The sequence below is a fragment of the Pristiophorus japonicus genome, unplaced genomic scaffold (assembly GCF_044704955.1).
Source record: "Pristiophorus japonicus isolate sPriJap1 unplaced genomic scaffold, sPriJap1.hap1 HAP1_SCAFFOLD_58, whole genome shotgun sequence".
Taxonomy (NCBI): domain Eukaryota; kingdom Metazoa; phylum Chordata; class Chondrichthyes; family Pristiophoridae; genus Pristiophorus; species Pristiophorus japonicus.
Window position 1 is genome coordinate 3949033 of NW_027254488.1, and position 14729 is coordinate 3963761.

Here is a 14729-nt window from a genome sequence, read left to right on the forward strand (position 1 = left end):
GGAGCTGACCAGTGAGCTCACTCTGTGCTGATCGGGAATGTGTTGGTTCACCTGAAACAACATCTGTCCCACACTGAAAGTTCTCAATCCTTCTCCTCCGCTGCCCTTTACAGAAATGTCACGGATCACCCAGCCACCGTGTTCACTTCCACATCCTCACAGTGGGGCCAGAGAGGCTCCTACCGTCTCCCCGCGATCAGCGAACTCAAAATTAAACCCGGAACACGTGTCCAGCAACGGGTAGGAGAAACAAGAGAATCTGTAAGCTCGGTCCATAACAGAAAGTAATGGGGTTATTCATGGTGATTACAGCAATTACTAATCGTCTCACAGACCTCAATTATTTTTATTTGACAAATTGATCGAGTATCGTTCCAGGTTAGTGCGCCGGATCTTAACCCCTCGACCACCAGGGAACAGTTATGATACATGTCGATATATTTATATGTATTTATATATGAACCTGAATATCAACGGCGAGCTGCCTAGGCCTCATGGTGCAACGGTAGTGCATCTAACTTTGAGCGAGAGAAATTAATTTCTACAATGAAACCCATTTCATCTTTTGTTCCCTTTTAAACACTAGAAACTGAGACAGGGGGAATAAATAGAGAAATAAAAGTATAGGGATATGAACAAGAGGAAGAGAGAAGGGGAAATACTGTCCCCACCCAGAACTAATGCAGAAACCCCTCTGCTGCGCTCGGGGTGGCCACCCAAAGCCTGGATACACTAACGTCCCAACAGCTCATTGACTGTCGGAGTGGGACCGTGCGGCACTTTAGAAGACAGGTCGAAAAAGCAAAGTCACTGATTCAGTCTCGTGTGCTCCTGCAGCAAAGAATAGACACACACAATAACATGCTTTTATAATGGTTACACTTTATCGCCATTCTTGTCAAGCAGTTGTTTCGTTGGTCCAGGGGTATGATTCTCACTTCAGGGTTGTTCATGGCAATTTGCGAGAGATTCCACGTTTAAATACCGAATGAGCCCTTTCAATTTGCATGGAACTTATGTAAACAAGTGTTATGTATGTAAACCTGTAAATACCTTGTTTAACCACCAGAGGGCTCATCCCATGGAGTCCCAAGGGATCCCACAATCCCTTGGGAGCACTTGCACTTAAGGAGGCCTCACAGGCTGGAGAAGCACTCTGGAGACCTGCAATAAAAGACTAAAGTCACAAATTACTTTGAGCTCACAGTATCTGGTCAGACTCTTTATTCATGCACTACAACTGGCGATGAGATACAGATGACGAACCCCACCGCAACGATGCAGAGACCAATGGGCATCCTGGAGAAATTTTCGGAGGGAGATGATTGGGAAACCTTAGTGGAGCGACTCAACCAATACTTCGTGGCCAGCGAGCTGGAAGGAGAAGCGAATGCTGCCAAAGGAAGGGCGATTCACCTCACTGTTTGCGGGGCACCATTTATGGCCTCATACAAAAGCTGCTTGCTCCAGCCAAACGCACAGAGAAATCGTATGTTGATATGTGCACACTGGTCCGGGAGCATCTTAACCTGAAGGAAAGCGTTCTGATGGCGAGGTTCCGGTTCTACATGTGCAAAAGGTCTGAAGGCCAGGAAGTGGTGAGCTATGTCATCGAGCAAAGACACCTTGCAGGCATTTGGAATTTGAAGGACATTTGGAGCACATGCTCAGGGACTTCTTTGTACTTGGCACTGGCCATGAAGTAACACTTCGTAAACTAATTTTGAGAGTCGAGACCCCATCCTTGAGTAAAGCCATAGCGATAGCCCAAGCGTTCATCGCCACCAGTGACAATACCAATCAAATCTCTCAGCACACGAGTGCTGTATAAGTACTGTAAACAAAGTAATGTTGTTTTCAAATCGTTACGTACAGGGCAGACCTCACATGCCTGCAGCTGTACGTCTGCAGATGTCTCAGAGTCCACCATCAAGGGTGATGAATGCTACGCCATTAACACCTTGTTGGCGCTGCGGGGGTGATCATCGTTTCCATTCATGCCGCTTCAAAGGATACGTTTGCAAGTGCTGTGGAACAATGGGACACCTGCAATGAATGTGCAGGCAAGCTGCAAACCCTGCTAAACCTGCAAACCACTATGTTGCAGAGGAGGGCAGATCCACGGCAGATCACAACGAACCAGAGCATCAGACCGAGGAGGTAGAGGTATATGGGGTGCATACATTTACCACAAAGTGCCCCCGATAATGCTGAAGGTTGAATTAAATGGACTCCCGGTGTCAATGGAGCGAGACATGGGCGCGAGCCCGTCCATTATGAGCAGAAAGACGTTCGATAAATTGTGGTGCAGCAAGGCCTCAAGGCCAGTCCTGACTCCCATTCGCACTAAACTGAGAACTTACACAAATGAACTGATTCCCGTAATCGGCAGTGCTACTGTAAAGGTCTCCTACGATGGAGTGATACACAAGTTACCACTCTGGGTGGTACCGGGCGATGGCCCCACGCTGCTCGGCAGGAGCTGGCTGGGAAATATACGCTGGAACTGGAATGACATCCGGGTGCTCTCGCCCATCGACGACATTTCGTCTGCCCAGGTCTTAAACAAATTCTCCTCGTTGTTCGAACCAGGCATCGTGAAGTTCCAAGGAGAAAAAGTGCTGATCCACCTAATTACCGGGGCGCAACCTATCCATCACAAAGCGAGAGCAGTACCGTACATGATGAGAGAGAGGGTGGAGATCGAGCTGGACAGGCTGCAACGAGAGGGCATCATTTTGCTGATCGAATTCAACGAGCGGACCAGTCCGATTGTTCCAGTCCTCAAGGGAGAGGGCACCGTCAGATTCTGTGGTGATTACAAAGTAACTATCAAATGTTTCTCCCTTCAGGATCAATGCCCACGACCAAAGGCAGACAACCTTTTTGCGACGCTGGCGGAGGAAAGACGTTCACGAAGCTGGACTTGACCTCGGCCTACATGACGCAGGAGCTGGAGGAATCATCGAACGGCCTCACCTGCATGAACACGCACAAAGGTCTCTTCATTCACAACAGATGCCCATTTGGGATTCGATCAGACAGAGAATTCCAGAGAAACATGGAAAGCTTACTGAATTCGGTCCCGCGCACCGTGGTCTTCCAGGACAACATCTTGGTTACAGGTCGGAACACAGATGAGCATCTGCAGAACCTGGAGGAGGTTCTTAGTCGGCTTAATCGCGTGGGGCAAAGGTTAAAATGCTCGAAGTGCGTTGTCCTGGCGCCCGAAGTGGAGTTCCTGGGGAGAAGAATTGCGGCGGACGGCATCAGTCCCACCGATTCGTAGATGGAGGCAATCGACAACGCACCGAGGCCACAGAACGTGACGGAGCTGCGGTCGTTTCCAGGACTCCTGAACTACTTTCGTATCTTCTTACCGGGTCTCAGAACACTGTTCGAACCACTGCACGCTTTACTGCATAAAGAAAACGAATGGGTATGGGGTAAAAGCCAAGAAAATCCCGTTGTAAAAGCTAAAAAGCTGTTATACTCTACCAAATTGCTTGTGCTGTATGATGCATGTAAGCGTTTGGTGCTAGCATGTGATGCGTCGTCATACGATGTTGAGTGTGTATTGCATCAAGCTCATGAATCTGGGAAATTGCAACTGGTTACTTATACATCCAGGAGTCTGTCTAAGGCTGAGAGGGCCTACAGCATGATCGAAAAAGAAGTGTTAGCATGTGTTTATGGAGCACAAAAAATGCACCAATATCTGTTTGGGCTCAAATTTGAATTGGAAACTGACCATAAGCCACTTAGATCCCTCTTTTCTGAAAGTAAGGGGATAAATACAGATGCATCGGTCCGCATCCAGAGATGGGCGCCCACATTGTCCGCATACAACTACGCCATCCGCCACAGACCAGGCACAGAAAACTGTGCCGATGCTCTCAGTAGGCTGCCATTGCCCACCACAGGGGTGGAGATGGCACAGCACCCAGATTTAGTTATGGTAATGGAAGCATTCTAGAGTGAGCAATCACCTGTTACCGCCCGACAGATTAGAACCTAGATGAGCCCAGATCCCTCATTGTCCTTAGTAAAAAACTGTGTGCTCCTCGGGAGTTTGTCTAGTGTTCCGTTAGAGATGCAGGAAGAAATAAAGCCGTACCAGCGGCGCAGAGATAAAATGTCCATACAGGTAGACTGTATCAAGTAGTGGTGCCAATAAAGGGCAGGGACACTTTCATTAGTGATCTCCACAGTACCCACCCAGGCATTGTAATGACGAAAGCAATAGCCAGATCCCACATGTGGTGGCCCGGTATCGATGCGGACTTAGAGTCCTGCGTTCACAGATGTAATACATGCTAGCAGTTAAGCAATGTACCCAGGGAGGCGTTGCTAAGTTTTTGGTCTTGGCCCTCCAAACCGTGGTCTAGGGTACACGTCGACTATGCAGGCCCGTTCTTGGGTAAAATGTTCCTTGTGGTTGGAGATGCGTACTCCAAGTGGATTGAATGTGAGATGATGTCCGCTGCCACCACTGAAAGCTTGCGGATCACGTTTGCCATGCACAGCCTGCCTAACGTTCTTGTCAGTGACAATGGGCTGTGCTTCACCAGTGCTGAGTTCAAAGAGTTCATGACACGCAATGGGATCAAACATGTCACATCTGCCCCGTTTAAACCAACATCCAATGGTCAGACAGAGAGAGCAGTGCAGCAATCAAGCAGAGCTTGAAGAGGATAACTGAGGGCTCACTGCAGAGTCACCTATCCCGATTCCTGCTTAGTTACCGCACAAGACCCCACTCGCTCACTGGGGTTCCATCCGCAGAACTGCTCATGAAAAGGGCACTTAAGTCAAGGCTCTCGTGAGTCCACCCTGATCTACACAAACAGGTAGAGAGCAGGCGGCTTCAAGAGAATACATATCATGATCAAGCAAATGTGTCACACGAAATCGAGATTAATGATCCTGTATTTATGTTGAACTATGGACAAGGTCCCAAGTGGCTTCCCAGCACTGTCGTGGCCAAAGAGGGGAGTAGGGTGTTCCTGGTCAAACTTCAATACGGACTCACCTGCAGGAAACACTTGGACCAAACCAAACTCAGGTTCACGGACTATCCAGAACAACCCACAATAAACTCTACCTTTTTCGCTCCACCAACACACACACAAGTGGCAAACAACCCAGCGGTTGACCACGAAGCAGAACCCATCACCCGCAGCAGCCCAGCAGGACTCACCACGCCCAGCAGGCCAGCGAGGGCCCAACAAATGACTCACCAAAACCAGCATTTGCACTGAGACGTTCAACCAGGGAAAAGAAGGCCACAGATTGACTCAAATTGTAAATAGTTACACTGCTGACTTTGAGGAGGCTGGGGGGAGCGGTGCCGGGGGTAGTGTTGTTACATATGTAAACCTGTAAATACCTTGTTTAACCATCAGAGGGCTCATCCACTGGAGCCCCAAGGGATCCCACAATCCATCAGGAGGCCTCACAGGTTGGAGAGGCACACTGGAGACTTGTAATAAAGGACGACGGTCACACCTTACTTTGAGTTTGCGGTATCTGGTCAGATTCTTTATTCAAGACATAACACTCTGTATTTCGGAGGCTGGTTTAAAATGTTTATTGCTCATGTGACAAGGAATCTGGGGCGACTTTTGTTCAATTTATTTCACAGCAAAAATAGTCTCAAAAATCACGTTCCGCCCGGGATCCTTTCGCGTGTGAAGCGAACGTGATAACAACGATGCTACGGAAACACTGCGGTTCAAATGATGTTAGGAACATAACCAGATGTTTAAACTTGCTGTCGAGGAACTGCCAGGATCTTCTTCAATAGTGGACTAGGCTTGAGGGGCCGAATGGCCTGCTCCGGCCCCTAATCCTTGCATGCTTATGATCTTATGAACTTTCACAGGAGAACAAACTCGCCCCTGAGCATGCATGAGGAGAAAGCTACAGAAAATATTCCCGCCCAGTGAGCTTTCACTTGTGAGGTGAACGTGTTAACCGCTACACTGCGGAAACATCTCCACTTTCAGCACCTGGTCAGACGGAAATGTGAAGCGAGCAGGTGAACTGCTGAATCCCAGTTTTTAGGAGTTAGTCGTGGTGTCAAACAATGAGTTTCACTTAATGATTAAAAGTAAGAAATGTCAGATTCAAATCCACACCTCCAGAGGAGACTGCGAACAGAACACAGCACCTGAGACCGCTCGGATATCCTGACGATTCAGTGCTGGGTGTGGCCACCTGCAGGGTGATTTTGAACTGTTGTGTCCTGTCACATGAAATAAATGAGGGCAGCAGGCGTAACTCTGCCTGACACCGGGGAAACAGTGAGACAAACCTTGGAGCAAGGGTCTGGTTATTGCCAAACAGCAAAGAAAATATTAATTCTGGAAGAACAATTTCCAAAAATACAGTGCCTTCGACGTGATTTGAACATGCAACCTTCTGATATGAAGTCAGACACGCTACCATTGCGCCACAAGGTCTACACAGGGAGGATGGGATGGTCGTCTATATGAAGGTTTCACAATACAAGTGGCTTTAAAATCTCCGCCCATTCCCACCTGGTGTCAGAAGCAGCGCTCACCTGCCAGTCACTGTATGTTTTTTTCTGACACATTTGTGTTGCTTTCACGGGAAAGCATATTTAATTAACCCCTCACCTTCTTTTGCACAATGAAAGAAATGCTAACTGAGGGACAGTCGGATACTTCAATCATTTGTCCTGTGCTTTGGGGAGCGGGAAGGGAAGTGGACCCGAGTCCATGATCGGATCGGCCATGATCGTATTAAATGGCGGAGCAGGCTCGAGGGGCGTATGGCCGACTCCTGCTCCTATTTCTTATGTTCTTATGTTCTTATGCATATTAACCCATTTTACACACTGTATTTTAGGAGTCTGGTTCAAAACCTTCATTGCCGATAACCCCAGGAATCTGGGGCAACTTTTGTCAAATTTAACAGCACCGGTTATTCCCACCGTGCACAGAAAATAGAATCAGCAGTGAGGATAAAATCCCATGGTGCTCATTTTCAGATTCAATGCAGTAGGATTTCAATTAAAGTGAAAGAATTTTACAGTGAAAAGATTTGGAAGTGTTACTTGTATTTATGTCTTTAATTTAACTTTGTGGCATCTGACTCCCGTTCATGCCACTGCTGAATAAGAAAGTAGGGTCTGACGTTGACCAGACTGCACTGCCCCTGATATTTGTGAGTTCACCATTTATATTCAGTTGTTTCTTGCCCTTTGATTGGTTGCAGTGTAGCGGATATCACGTTGTCCTCACATGCGAAAGATCCCCGGTGGATCCGTTTTCTCTCACTGAATGTTATCTCTTTATTGAAGTGAAATAAAGAGCAATTAAGTAATAAGGGAGCCCTTTTGCCAGGAGAATAAATAGAAAATAAAAACAGCAAATGCTGGAAATCTCAGCAGGTGAGGCAACATTTGCCAGGAGAATAAACTCGCCTCTGATTGTTCCTCTTTCGCAAGTTTAAACATAAAGTTCGTGGCCAGGATTGAACCAGGGACCTGTCACATGTAAAGAAAACGTGATAACCGCTGTACTGCAGAAACCTCTGGCACAGCAGCCCCAACAAAGGGGAGCTGACCAGTGAGCTCCCTCTGTGCTGATCGGGAATGTGTTTGCTCACCTGAAACAACTTCTGTCCCACACTGAAAGTTCTCAATCCTTCTCCTCCGCTGCCCTTTACAGAAATGTCACGGATCACCCACTCCTCACAGTGGGGCCACAGAGGCTCCTACCGTCTCCCCGCGATCAGCGAACTCGCCCAGTTGACAAAATTAAACCCGGAACACGTGCCCGGCAAAGGGCAGGAGAAGCCAGATAGTCTGTAAGCTCGGTCTATCACAGAAAGTATTGGTATTCATGGTGATTACAGTATTTATTAATCGTCTCACAGTCCTCAATTATTTTAATGCAATGAACTGCTCGAGGGTGAAACCAGATTAGTTCACCGGATCTTAACCCCTCGACCACCAGGGAACAGTTATGATACATATAGATATATTTATATATATTTATATATGAACCTGAATATCAGTGGCTAGCTGCCTAGACCTCATGGTGCAACGGTAGTGCGTCTAACTTTGAGTGAGAGAAATTGTTCCACAGAGACATCCATTTCATCTTTTGTTCCCTTTTAAACACTAGAAACTGAGACAGGGGGAAGAAATATAGAAATAAAAGCACAGGGATAGAGACAAGAGGAAGAGAGAAGGGGAAAGAGACTGTCCCCATCCAGAACTAATGCAGAAACCCCTCTGCTGCGCTCGGGGTGGCCACCCACAGCCTGGATACACTAACGGGAGAACACCAGCGGCAGGTCGGGGCCATAAAAGGAACGGCGAGCGGCCCTGGGAGCAGCTTGGAGGTCCCGGGAGACTGCTCCAGGGAGCAGCGCGAGCTGGTGCAGGAGGGCGGCGGCAGCGAAGAGTGATGTCATCAAGGTCCAGGTCGGTGATTGGAACGTGGGCAGACACAGCAGGAGCGGCGAGATCGGGGCGAAGGAGCGGCGAGAGACTGTAGAGGGATGTGATCAGGGCCCAGGGGAGGCATGAGTTCGGAGCCAGGAGCCCACGGGCAGCACGGGCCAGCCCACACTGTGATATGTGTGTGCACTCGGTCCGTGCAGCAGAGCTGGTCTCCAATCCTCTTGGTTAACCCTTGCCACTGGACCAAGACCTCGCTCTGTCAAGCCCGTGTGATAGCTGGGGTGCAACGGCTACCACACATCAAAAAAGTCCACGCACAGGCATCTTCCACCCTTTGGGATGTCGTCCGGGTCCTTCATTGAAACACCTGTGAACTCATCCTTTTTCGGTGTGGAAGCAAGTCATCCTCGTTTCGAGGGACCGCCTATGATGATGATGATGATGGATACATTAACGTCCCAACAGCTCATTGACTGCAGGAGTGGGACCGTGCGGCGCTTCAGAAGACATGTCGAAAAGGCAAAGTCACTGATTCCGTCTCATGTGCTCCTCCGATCAAGAATAGCAAAACACACTAGAAATGCTTCAATAATGGTTACACCTTATCTCCACATTTGCAAAGCAGTTGGCTCGTTGGTTTTGGAGTATGATTGTAGTTTTGGGGTTGTGACTTGAAATTTGCGAGAGTTTCTCAGTTCAAATCCCGCACGAGCCCTCAATTTGTCGCAAATTTTTAATTTGCGTCAAACTTTTGCAAAAAGGACTTGCATTTCTGCAGTGCCTGTTTGGAACTCATGACGCCCAAAAGCGCTTTACAGCCATGGAGTTCCTTTGAAGTGTTGCCAGTGAGAAAAGATGTACCCAAATCACCCCTCACGAACCTCAACTCTTTGCGCAGGAGTTCATAGAATCATAGAAGTTTACAGCACTGAAGGAGGCCATTTCGGCGAATCGTGTCCGCGCCGGCCAATAAGAGGCTATCCAGCCTAATCTCACTTTCCAGCTCTCGGTCCATAACCCTGCCGGTTACGGCACTTCAGGTGCACATCCAAGCACTTTTTAAATGTGGTGAGGGTTTCTGCCTCTACCACTCTTTCAGGCAGTGAGTTCCAGACCCCCACCACCCTCTGCGTGAAGAAATTTTTTCTCTAAACTTTCTACCAATTACTTTAAATTTATCCTCCTGGTTGTTGACCCCTCTGCTTAGGGAAATAGGCCCTTTCTATCCACTATATCTAGGCCGCTCATAATTTTATACACCTCAGTGAGGCCTCTCCTCAGCCTCCTCTGTTCCAGGGAAAACAAACTCAGCCTATTTAATCTGTCCTCATCGATAAGATTCTCCACTCCCGGCAACATCCTCGTAAATCTCCTCTGCACCCTCTTCAGTGCAATCACGTACTTCCTGTAATACGGCGACCAGAACTGCACGCATTACTCCAGCTGTGGCCTAACCAGTGTTTTATACAGTACAAGTATAAATCCCCACCCCATCTCTTGTAATCTATGCCTCGGCTAATAAAGGCAAGCATTCCATATTCCTTCTTAAACACCTTATCTACCTGGCCTGCTGCTTTCAGGGATCTGTGGACATGCACTTCCTGGATTCTGTGAGGACCCAGCTGATTGGAAAACTGCAAATATAACGCCCTTATTGAAAAAAGGAGGCAGACAAAAAGCAGGAAAGTATAGACCAGTTAGTCTAACATCTGTGGTTGGGAAAATGTTGGAGTCCATTATTAAAGAAGCAGTAGCAGGACAGTTGGAAAAAATAATTCAATCAGACAGAGTCAGCAGGGATTTATGAAGCGGAAGTCATGTTTGACAAATTTGCTGGAATTCTTTGAGGATGTAATGAACAGGGTGGATAAAGGGGAACCCGTGGATGTGATGTATTTTGACTTCTCGAAGGCATTTTGACAAGGTGCCACATAAAAGGTTACTGCACAAGATCAAAGTTCACGGGGTTGGGGGTAATATATTAGCATGGATAGAGGATTGGCTAACGAACAGAATACAGAGAGTCGGGATAAATGGTTTATTCTCGGTTTGGCAATCAGTAATTAGTTGGATGCCGCAGGGATATATGCTGGGGCCCCAACTATTTAAAATCTATATTAATGACTTGGGAAAATGGATCGAGTGTAACATAGCCAAGTATGCTGATGAGACAAAGATGAGAGGAAAAGCAATGTGTGAAGAGGATACAAAAAATCTGCAAAAGGACATAAGCAGGCTAAGTGAGTGGGCAAAAATTTGGCAGATGTATTATAATGTTGGAAAGTGTGAGGTTATGAACATTGGCAGAAAAAATCATAGAGCAAGTTATTATTTAAGTGGAGAAAGATTGCAAAGTGCTGCAGTACAGTGGGACCTGGGGTAATTTTGCATGAAACACAAAACGTTAGTATGCAGGTACAGCAAGTGATAAGAACTTAACATGAGAAATAGGAGCAGGAGTAGGCTATACAGCCCTTCGAGCCTGCTCCTCCATTTAATACGAACATGGCTGATCCGAACATGGGCTCAGGTCCACTTCTCTGCCCGCTCCCCATTACCCCTTATTTCCTTATCAGTTAAGAAACTGATTATCTCTGTCTTAAATTAAATTTATGATCAGGAAAGCCAATGGAATCTTGGCCTTTATTGCAAAGGGGATGGAGGATAAAAGCAGGGAAGTCTTGCTGCAGTTATACAGGGTATTGGTGTGGCTACACCTGGAATACTGCGTGCAGTTTTGGTTTCCATATTTACGAAAGGATATACTTGCTTTGAAGGCAGTTCAGATAAGGTTCCCTAGGTTGATTCCGGAGATGAGGGGGTTGACTTATGAGGAAAGGTTGAGTAGGTTGGGCCTCTACTCATTGGAATTCAGAAGAATGAGAGGTGACCTTATCGAAACGTATAAGATTATGAGGGTGCTTGATAAGATGGATGCAGAGAGGATGTTTCCACTGATCGGGGAGACTAGAACTAGGAGGCATAATCTTAGAATAAGGGGCCGCCCATTGAAAAGTGAGATGAGGAGAAATTTCTTCTCTCAGAGGGTTGCCCCAGAGAGCTGTGGAAGCTGGGTCGTTGAATAAATTTAAGACAGATATAGACAATTTCTTAAACGATAAGGGAATAATGGGTTATGTGGAGCGGGCAGGTAAGTGGATCCAGTCCCTGATCAGAGCAGCCATGATCATATTAAATGGCGAAGCAGCTCGAGGGGCCGTATGGCCTGCTCCTATTTCTCATGTTCTCATAATCTTATGTCCCTTTGTTCCTCTACACTTCTCAGTGTCCTACCATTTAATGTCTATTCCCTTTCCTTGTTAGCCCTCCCAAAATGCATGACCTCACACTTCTCCGGATTAAACTCCATTTGCCACTGTTTTGCCCACCTGACCAGTTGCTTGATTTCCTCCTGCATTCCGCAGCTTTCTTCTTCATTATCAACCACACCGCAGATTTTAGTATCAACTGCAAACTTCTTAATCATAACCCCTATATTCATTGATGTCAATCACAAAAAGCAAGGGTCCGAGTACTGAGCCCTGCGGAACCCCACTGGAAACATCTTTCCAGTCGCAAAAACACCCATCAACCATTACCCTTTGCTTCCTGCCTACGAGCCAGTTTTGGATCCAACTTGCCACTTTGCCCTGGATTCCATGGGCTTCTACTTTTGTGACCAGTCTGCCATGTGGGACCTTATCAAAAGCTTTGCTACAATCCATATACACTACACCATATGCTTTGCCTTCATCGACCCTCCTGGTTACCTTCCCAAAAAATTCAATCAAGTTAGTCAGACACGACCTTCCCTTAACAAATCTGTGCTGACTGTCGTTGATTAATCCGTGTCTTTCTAAGTGAAGATTTATCCTCTCCTTTAGGTTTTTTCCAATAATTTACCCACCACCGAGGTTAGGCTGACTGGCCTGTAATTACTCGGTCTATCCCTTTCTTCCTTCTTAAACAAAGGTGCAACGTTAGCAGCCCTCCAGTCCTCTGGCACCACACCTGAAGCCAGAGAAGATTGGAAAATGATGGTCAAAGCCTCTGCTATTTCCTCTTTTGCTTCACTTAACAGCCTGGGATGCATTTCATCTGGGCCTGGGGATATCCACTTTCAAAGCTGCTAAACCCCTTAATACCTCATCTCTCACTATGTTTATTTCATCTAATATTTCACACTTCTTCTCCTCGATAGTAGTGTCTGCATCGCCCCTCTCTTTTGTGAAAACAGACGCAAAGTATTCATTAAGAACCATCTCCACATCTTCCGCCTCCACACACCGATTACCCTCATGGTATCTAATAGACCCACCCTTTCTTTAGTTATCCTCTTGCTCTTAATATATTTATAAAACATCGTGCATATGCTGGAGAAATAAAGAGCTGATGTTGAATTAAGACCGACACGACTCGACTCATTAGAAGAACCAGAGGTGCTCTCGGTAGAAAAGCAACTGAGACAGTGCGGGCACATTTCACCCGGACAAGGTCCGGTCTTTGAAGTGCTACATCAACAGCCCCTCTCTTTTGTGAAAAAGAGGCAAAGTATCGATTAAGAATCATAGCCACGTCTTCTGCCTCCACACACAGATTTCCTTTGTGGTCTCTAATAGGCTCCAATCTATCCCGAGTTATCCTCTTACACTTAATGTCTTTGTGTTTGTGTTTTTCCTGATTTTACTTGTCAACATTTTTTCATGCTCTCTCTTTGCTTTCCTGATATATTTTTTAATTGCACCCCTGCACTTCTTATATTCCTTTCGAGTTTCTGCACTTGGTGGTCTCACAATTGTACAGTTGTAGCAGGATTTCTCTGCTTTTATACTCCATCCCCCTTGTAATTAAGACTAACATTCCATTTGCCTTTCTAATTACTTGCTGTACCTGCATACTAACCTTTTGTGTTTCATGTACAAGGACCCCCAGGTCCCTCTGCACCGCAGCATTTCGTAATCTCTCCCCATTTAAATAATTATTTGCTTTTTTATTATTGCTACCACAGTGGATAACCTCATATTTCCCACATTATACTCCATCTGACAAATTTCTGCCCACCCATTGAGCCTATCAATATCGCTTTGCAGATTGTTTGCGTCCTCCTCACAACTTGCTTTCCCACCTATCTTTGTATCATCAGCAAACTTGGCGACATTACAAACATGCAGAGCACAGAACAAATTATTGACGGATTGACTTTCTCTCAGTTAGCATTTCTTTCATTGTGTAAAAGAAGATTATCGAATCATTAATTATTTTATCCCATGAAAGCAAAATAAAAGCATAACGAAAATAATTGGCACATTTGAAAGGAACATTTTTGTTTTGTGCAGTTTCGGTCAGAGAAATGTTTGTGAAAGGAATTTTTTGCAGAAACGGATTCAGCATTTCAGCTTGTCGCTGAACACTTCTCTCTGGGTACTGCACTAAGCAGCAGTTTCCGTAGTGTAGCGGTTATCATGTTCGCCTCACCCGCGAAAAATCCCTGGATTGAAAACCAAATGAAAATGTTATTTTTGTAACAAAAACTGATTTTAATTGTTCATTCCCTCCTTCCGTCCTGTAAACTTCTCTGATTCCATGATGAGCAATGAACATTTAAAACCAGTCTCCTAAAATACAGAGTGTGTAAAATCAGAAAGGGAATAAAACTTCCTCAATGATTAAAGTTTCACAAATTATTAAAATGAAGTTGTTGAAGTATCGACTGTCCCTCAGTGATCATGTTAGCATTTCTTTCATTCTGCTCAACAATGCTATCGGTTAATACCAGCAGATCTAAGCCGCATTTCAAACCCGGAAACAACTCATTCATTATTCACCCTTCCCAGTTCCAGTGCACAGAGGGTTATTTATACTCCATCCCCGAAACTCAAGTCCAACTTCTGACATTCCTTATTTCTAATTATCAACGCATTTGTTTTGACACCACTCTGAAGTGCTTTGGGTCATCTGTGTAATTTAATTAAATTACTTCACTTCGTGGTAGCAAAATTACTTCCCTAACTGGGAATCGAACCCTGGTAACTGAAGTGATTGGAAAGTTTTTGTGAAGCATTTAAATATGCCCTGCAAAAATCTAGCACTGCTAATTAAAAAACACGGTTACAATTTGCGTCAGTGCGAAAGAAGGGGATTGAAAATGACAACAAAAACACCAGGCAGCAAGTGCATTAAGACAAATTCAAACTTTTCACAAAGTTGGTACTCCGAATCAACGGCTGAGCTAAAGTGGGCACTGACCAATAGTTAAGAAACATCTCATTATAAACGATGAGCCCACAAATAT